The following is a 7,986-nucleotide window of genomic DNA, read 5'->3' as shown; positions in this document are numbered from 1 at the left end:
GTAAATACAATGAGGAAGACAGTGGGATGAAGAAACAAGATATTATATCAAGTAACTAAAATACAAAAAATAAAACATTAAAAGCAAAAAATACAGAGTTCTGAAACAATCATGTTGAGTCACAGCGACTGTACATATTTAAATAAATCAACACAAAACCGCTGTAATAAAAACGATCTGTGTGAAACGTGTTAAATCTTTGTTGATATCAGAGTTGTCGAGTTTAACGAGGCTGTAGATTTATCACAACAACTCAGTCTGACCAACAAGTGATCACAACGTCTCTCATGAGGCTGTAAGTTATACGCACGCACGCACACACACACACACACACACACACACACACACACACACACACACACACACACACACACCCTTTACAACAGATAAAGGTATCAAAGAGACACTGGAGGCCTCTATTCATCACATCCATCATCACCTCCTCCACCTCCATGGGCACCTGCAGAAAACAAAAGTATGCATTATGCAGAATCAACCTTTATATTAAACAGAACAACAAAGATTTTAATGTTTGTTTCATCTTTCTGAAGTCTGTTTCAAACAGTCAGTAATGGAGAGTGAAAGATTTATCTGAATGGTTTCAGTCAGTGTGTTTTAAAGACGACTCTGAACTCGACCACCAAACATAAATCCTCAACCTGTTAAATCACTGACTCACATTTAATTATGTCAAGATTTCAGCTTCCATCACTTCCTGTCAGGATTATTATAAACATCTATTTCAAACTCAACTGTTAATAATGATCACAGAGCAATCACAGCTGTGAGTCACAGAGCTGATACCAGAACATGTTCAGCTCTTTGGCTTCATAACTTAATCAATTCATTCATTATCAATATGGAGTCTGATGGGATCAGGAAGCCATTAGCCTAGCTTTAGCATCAAACCCATAAACAGGGTGAAACAGTTAGCCTGGTGCTGAAGGTGTATTTCTAACTTTAGTCTGTTTCCTTCTGCTTCCAGTCTTTATGCTAAGCTAAGCTAACCACCTCCTGAGTCTAATACTGGTGATGGTATCACTTAAAGTGTTGAACTGTTAAAGGTTACAGCCTGATCGGCTCAACAGAGACGCACGTTACTGCCTGAATAAACAGCCTCATAGTTTATAATAATGCAGCTCAGTGAGGATACAGACGTTTCATAGAGGAGAGGGGCGAATATAACGCTGATCTTCCTGTTGGTCACAGAGACCCTGACTGACAAATCACAGAGTTGTAGAGAAATCTTACGCTTCATGATCAACAACAGTTTTTAAGTCCTGTGGACACTTCTGTCCCTCTTTCCTGCTCGTCCACATATGAGCTCTCTCTCTCTCTGTCTCTCTGCTACAAGTCTGATCACTCCTATCGATCAGTGTTTTTAATAATGCCTTGTTTTAGGGGAGCTGCAGCACCTCTGCACCCTTCGTTCCTGCCGCCATGCTTACTGCTCTCTGTCAGCTCAGTGTCAGCTCTGTTCTCTGATGCTCTGCAGCTCATTGTACTGTGTGTTGTTAATGCGTCTGTGAATATTAGCGGTTAGCGTTATTAGAAAGCCAAACTCCTGCTGTAGCTTCAGTCATTATCCTGCTTCATGTCATGTGGAGGCGTGGCTGTGGTAGATAACAGAGCAGCAGCAGACCTGGGACCAGCTGACAATCTACTCAAGTAAAAGTATTCTGTAATAAACTACTCAGAAAAGTACAATTTATTCAAGAAAGGGACTCAAGTATATGTAATGTAAATAATAATGATGATACATTAAATGTATAGTGCTTTTCTAGATACTAAAGTCACTTAACAAAGGAAACAACAAAAAAGAAAATAATTAGTGAGTAAAGGGAACATATCAGAAAGTGGAGGAGGAGAACAAACTTCTCTGGTGATTGTAAGAAGTTTTGAAGAGGTGTGTTTTGAGGGATTTGTTGAAAGTGGAGTAAAAGTCATTTGTTACGAACCATCATTGTGAGAGGGGACTTACCTTTCGAGTCTTCATCTGAATCCTCTGTAGGAGGCATTTACACCACAGACACTGCAGAAAACAAAAGTTGACATTATAGAAAGTCGACTTTTACATCACACAGACATGATTTTGGTGCAGATTTTAATGTTTGTATCATCTTTTAAAAGTCTGTTTTCAAACAGTCAAGAATGGAGAGTGAAAAGTTGCTCTGAACGGTTTCAGTTTTACTTTCATTGTTTTACAGAAGAATCTCAATGTTCAATGTTACACTGAGGTCGACCACCAAACATAACATTAGATCACCGTCTCACATTTAATGACACGTCATGATTTCAGCTTCATCACTACATATTAGGATTATTATAAACATCCAATTCAAACTCACTCTGCTGCCAAATGAAGCACTTTGACACCTGAGTGTTAATAATGAGCACCAACAGCTGTGAGTCACAGAGCTGATACCAGAACATGTTCAGCTCTTTGGCTTCATAACTTAATCAATTCATTCATTATCAATATGGAGTCTGATGGGATCAGGAAGCCATTAGCCGAGCTTTAGCATCAAACCCATAAACAGGGTGAAACAGTTAGCCTGGTGCTGAAGGTGTATTTCTAACTTTAGTCTGTTTCCTTCTGCTTCCAGTACTTTGTGCTAAGCTAAGCTAACCACCTCCTGAGTCTAATACTGGTGATGTTATTACTTAAAGTGTTGAACTGTTAAAGGTTTCAGCCTGACCGGCTCAACAGAGACGCACGTTACTGCCTGAATAAACAGCCTCATAGTTTATAATAATGCAGCTCAGTGAGGATACAGACGTTTCATAGAGGAGAGGGGCGAATATAACGCTGATCTTCCTGTTGGTCACAGAGACCCTGACTGACAAATCACAGAGTTGTAGAGAAATCTTACGCTTCATGATCAACAACAGTTTTTAAGTCCTGTGGACACTTCTGTCCCTCTTTCCTGCTCGTCCACATATGAGCTCTCTCTCTCTCTGTCTCTCTGCTACAAGTCTGATCACTCCTATCGATCAGTGTTTTTAATAATGCCTTGTTTTAGGGGAGCTGCAGCACCTCTGCACCCTTCGTTCCTGCCGCCATGCTTACTGCTCTCTGTCAGCTCAGTGTCAGCTCTGTTCTCTGATGCTCTGCAGCTCATTGTACTGTGTGTTGTTAATGCGTCTGTGAATATTAGCGGTTAGCGTTATTAGAAAGCCAAACTCCTGCTGTAGCTTCAGTCATTATCCTGCTTCATGTCATGTGGAGGCGTGGCTGTGGTAGATAACAGAGCAGCAGCAGACCTGGGACCAGCTGACAATCTACTCAAGTAAAAGTATTCTGTAATAAACTACTCAGAAAAGTACAATTCATTCAAAAAAGGGACTCAAGTATATGTAATGTAAATAATAATAATGATACATTAAACGTATAGTGCTTTTCTAGATACTAAAGTCACTTAACAAAGGAAACAACAAAAAGAGAAAATTAATCTGTGAGTAAAGGGAACATATCAGAAAGTGGAGGAGGAGAACAAACTTCTTTGGTGATTGTAAGAAGTTTTGAAGAGGTGTGTTTTGAGGGATTTGTTGAAAGTGGAGTAAATGTAATTTGTTATGAACCAACATTGTGAGAGGTGACTTACCTGATGAGTTAATCCTTGGATCACCACGACGACGCCTTCTCCATCGTGAATCTGCAGAAAACAAAACAAAAGTTGACATTAAAGAAAGTCGACTTTTACATCACACAGAAATGATTTTGGTGCAGATTTTAATGTTTGCATCATCTTTTAAAAGTCTGTTTTCTCTCTCTCTCTGTCTCTGCTACAAGTCTGATCACTCCTATCGATCAGTGTTTTTAATAATGCCTTGTTTTAGGGGAGCTGCAGCACCTCTGCACCCTTCGTTCCTGCCGCCATGCTTACTGCTCTCTGTCAGCTCAGTGTCAGCTCTGTTCTCTGATGCTCTGCAGCTCATTGTACTGTGTGTTGTTAATGCGTCTGTGAATATTAGCGGTTAGCGTTATTAGAAAGCCAAACTCCTGCTGTAGCTTCAGTCATTATCCTGCTTCATGTCATGTGGAGGCGTGGCTGTGGTAGATAACAGAGCAGCAGCAGACCTGGGACCAGCTGACAATCTACTCAAGTAAAAGTATTCTGTAATAAACTACTCAGAAAAGTACAGTTTATTCAAAAAAGTGACTCGAGTATATGTAATGTAAATAATAATAATGATACATTAAATGTATAGTGCTTTTCTAGATACTAAAGTCACTTAACAAAGGAAACAACAACAAAAGAAAATAATTAGCAAGTAAAGGGAACATATCAGAAAGTGGAGGAGGAGAACAAACTTCTCTGGTGATTGTAAGAAGTTTTGAAGAGGTGTGTTTTGAGGGATTTTTGAAAGTGGAGTAAAAGTAATTTGTTACGAACCAACATTGTGAGAGGTGACTTACCTTTCGAGTCTTCCTCTGAATCCTCTGTAGGAGGCATTTGCACCACAGACACTGCAGAAAACAAAAGTTTACATTACAGAAAGTCGACTTTTACATCACACAGAAATGATTTTGGTGCAGATTTTAATGTTTGTATCATCTTTTAAAAGTCTGTTTTCAAACAGTCAAGAATGGAGAGTGAAAAGTTGCTCTGAACGGTTTCAGTTTTACTTTCATTGTTTTACAGAAGAAACTCAATGTTCAATGTTACACTGAGGTCGACCACCAAACAAAACATTAGATCACCGTCTCACATTTAATGACACGTCATGATTTCAGCTTCATCACTACATATTAGGATTATTATAAACATCCAATTCAAACTCACTCTGCTGCCAAATGAAGCACTTTGACACCTGAGTGTTAATAATGAGCACCAACAGCTGTGAGTCACAGAGCTGATACCAGAACACGTTCAGCTCTTTGGCTTCATAACTTAATCAATTCATTCATTATCAATATGGAATCTGATGGAATCAGGAAGCCATTAGCCTAGCTTTAGCATCAAACCCATAAACAGGGTGAAACAGTTAGCCTGGTGCTGAAGGTGTATTTCTAACTTTAGTCTGTTTCCTTCTGCTTCCAGTCTTTATGCTAAGCTAAGCTAACCACCTCTTGAGTCTAATACTGGTGATGGTATTACTTAAAGTGTTGAACTGTTAAAGGTTTCAGCCTGACCGGCTCAACAGAGACGCACGTTACTGCCTGAATAAACAGCCTCATAGTTTATAATAATGCAGCTCAGTGAGGATACAGACGTTTCATAGAGGAGAGGGGCGAATATAACGCTGATCTTCCTGTTGGTCACAGAGACCCTGACTGACAAATCACAGAGTTGTAGAGAAATCTTACGCTTCATGATCAACAACAGTTTTTAAGTCCTGTGGACACTTCTGTCCCTCTTTCCTGCTCGTCCACATATGAGCTCTCTCTCTCTCTGTCTCTCTGCTACAAGTCTGATCACTCCTATCGATCAGTGTTTTTAATAATGCCTTGTTTTAGGGGAGCTGCAGCACCTCTGCACCCTTCGTTCCTGCCGCCATGCTTACTGCTCTCTGTCAGCTCAGTGTCAGCTCTGTTCTCTGATGCTCTGCAGCTCATTGTACTGTGTGTTGTTAATGCGTCTGTGAATATTAGCGGTTAGCGTTATTAGAAAGCCAAACTCCTGCTGTAGCTTCAGTCATTATCCTGCTTCATGTCATGTGGAGGCGTGGCTGTGGTAGATAACAGAGCAGCAGCAGACCTGGGACCAGCTGACAATCTACTCAAGTAAAAGTATTCTGTAGTAAACTACTCAGAAAAGTACAGTTTATTCAAAAAAGTGACTCAGGTATATGTAATGTAAATAATAATAATGATACATCAAACGTATAGTGCTTTACTAGATACTAAAGTCACTTAACAAAGGAAACAACAAAAAAGAAAGAAAATGAATCTGTGAGTAAAGGGAACATATCAGAAAGTGGAGGAGGAGAACAAACTTCTCTGGTGATTGTAAGAAGTTTTGAAGAGGTGTGTTTTGAGGGATTTGTTGAAAGTGAAATAAATGTCGTTTGTTATGAACCAACATTGCTGAGAGGAGACTTACCTGATGAGTTAATCCCTGGATCACCACGACGACGCCTTCTCCATCGTGAATCTGCAGAAAACAAAACAAAAGTTGACATTAAAGAAAGTCGACTTTTACATCACACAGAAATGATTTTGGTGCAGATTTTAATGTTTGCATCATCTTTTAAAAGTCTGTTTTCTCTCTCTCTCTGTCTCTGCTACAAGTCTGATCACTCCTATCGATCAGTGTTTTTAATAATGCCTTGTTTTAGGGGAGCTGCAGCACCTCTGCACCCTTCGTTCCTGCCGCCATGCTTACTGCTCTCTGTCAGCTCAGTGTCAGCTCTGTTCTCTGATGCTCTGCAGCTCATTGTACTGTGTGTTGTTAATGCGTCTGTGAATATTAGCGGTTAGCGTTATTAGAAAGCCAAACTCCTGCTGTAGCTTCAGTCATTATCCTGCTTCATGTCATGTGGAGGCGTGGCTGTGGTAGATAACAGAGCAGCAGCAGACCTGGGACCAGCTGACAATCTACTCAAGTAAAAGTATTCTGTAATAAACTACTCAGAAAAGTACAATCTATTCAAAAAACTGACTCAAGTATATGTAATGTAAATAATAATAATGATACATTAAACGTATAGTGCTTTTCTAGATACTAAAGTCACTTAACAAAGGAAACAACAAAAAAAGAAAATTAATCTGTGAGTAAAGGGAACATATCAGAAAGTGGAGGAGGAGAACAAACTTCTCTGGTGATTGTAAGAAGTTTTGAAGAGGTGTGTTTTGAGGGATTTTTGAAAGTGGAGTAAAAGTAATTTGTTACGAACCAACATTGCTGAGAGGTGACTTACCGTTCCAGTCTTCCTCTTGATCATCTGGATGAGGCATTTTCCACGGATGATAATCTGCAGAAAACAAAACAAAAGTTTACATTACATCAAGTCAACTTTTATATTACTAAGTATTAATGTAAAGTATCTCATGTCAGATGATTAACTGGCTCAAAGGGACAGTTCACTGCAGAATCAGAAATACATATTCAGTGGGTAGAGTAGCCAAAAATAAGTTCTCAAGTAGAAGTAAAACTTATATTTAATAGTTATTAACAACAATTAGAGGACGTCCTGCACTACAACAGACGGCAAACTACAACACCAACATACTACAGCAAGGAGATGAAGAGAGAGAAGAGGATGAAAAGGGAGAGAAACTCACCAGACTCCTTTATAAAATCACTCAGTTTTGTAAGTTGTTGAGTTTGGACAAACTTTATCAACTTTGTGAGACGCTCACTATGATGAATTGTTAAATAATAATAATGATACATTAAACGTATAGTGCTTTTCTAGATACTAAAGTCACTTAACAAAGGAAACAACAAAAAAAGAAAATAATTAGTGAGTAAAGGGAACATATCAGAAAGTGGAGGAGGAGAACAAACTTCTCTGGTGATTGTAAGAAGTTTTGAAGAGGTGTGTTTTGAGGGATTTGTTGAAAGTTGAGTAAAAGTCATTTGTTACGAACCAACATTGCTGAGAGGGGACTTACCTTTCGAGTCTTCATCTGAATCCTCTGTAGGAGGCATTTGCACCACAGACACTGCAGAAAACAAAAGTTTACATTACAGAAAGTCAACTTTTACATCACACAGAAATGATTTTGGTGCAGATTTTAATGTTTGTATCATCTTTTAAAAGTCTGTTTTCAAACAGTCAAGAATGGAGAGTGAAAAGTTGCTCTGAACGGTTTCAGTTTTACTTTCGTTGTTTTACAGAAGAATCTCAATGTTCAATGTTACACTGAGGTCGACCACCAAACATAACATTAGATCACCGTCTCACATTTAATGACACGTCATGATTTCAGCTTCATCACTACATATTAGGATTATTATAAACATCCAATTCAAACTCACTCTGCTGCCAAATGAAGCACTTTGACACCTGAGTGTTAATAATGAGCACCAACAGCTG

The 7,986-nt window shown here is 39.0% G+C and overlaps 1 long non-coding RNA gene across 1 annotated transcript; it reads right to left on the bottom strand.

Annotated features, from left to right (window-relative positions):
• Window positions 1-3,602: 3,602 nt before the first annotated feature.
• On the bottom strand, window positions 3,603-7,614 carry LOC140997652 (uncharacterized). Its single transcript, XR_012179379.1, has 4 exons — window positions 7,562-7,614; window positions 6,048-6,098; window positions 4,421-4,471; window positions 3,603-3,656 (listed from the first exon to the last, which is right to left on the bottom strand). It is a non-coding gene; the product is annotated as an uncharacterized lncRNA (long non-coding RNA).
• Between the last annotated feature and the right edge of the window lie 372 nt (window positions 7,615-7,986).

Source organism: Pagrus major, chromosome 6, assembly GCF_040436345.1.
Source record: "Pagrus major chromosome 6, Pma_NU_1.0".
NCBI classification, from domain to species: Eukaryota; Metazoa; Chordata; class Actinopteri; order Spariformes; family Sparidae; genus Pagrus; species Pagrus major.
Note: the sequence above shows the minus strand (reverse complement) of the source record. Positions and strands in the feature narration are given on the sequence as shown.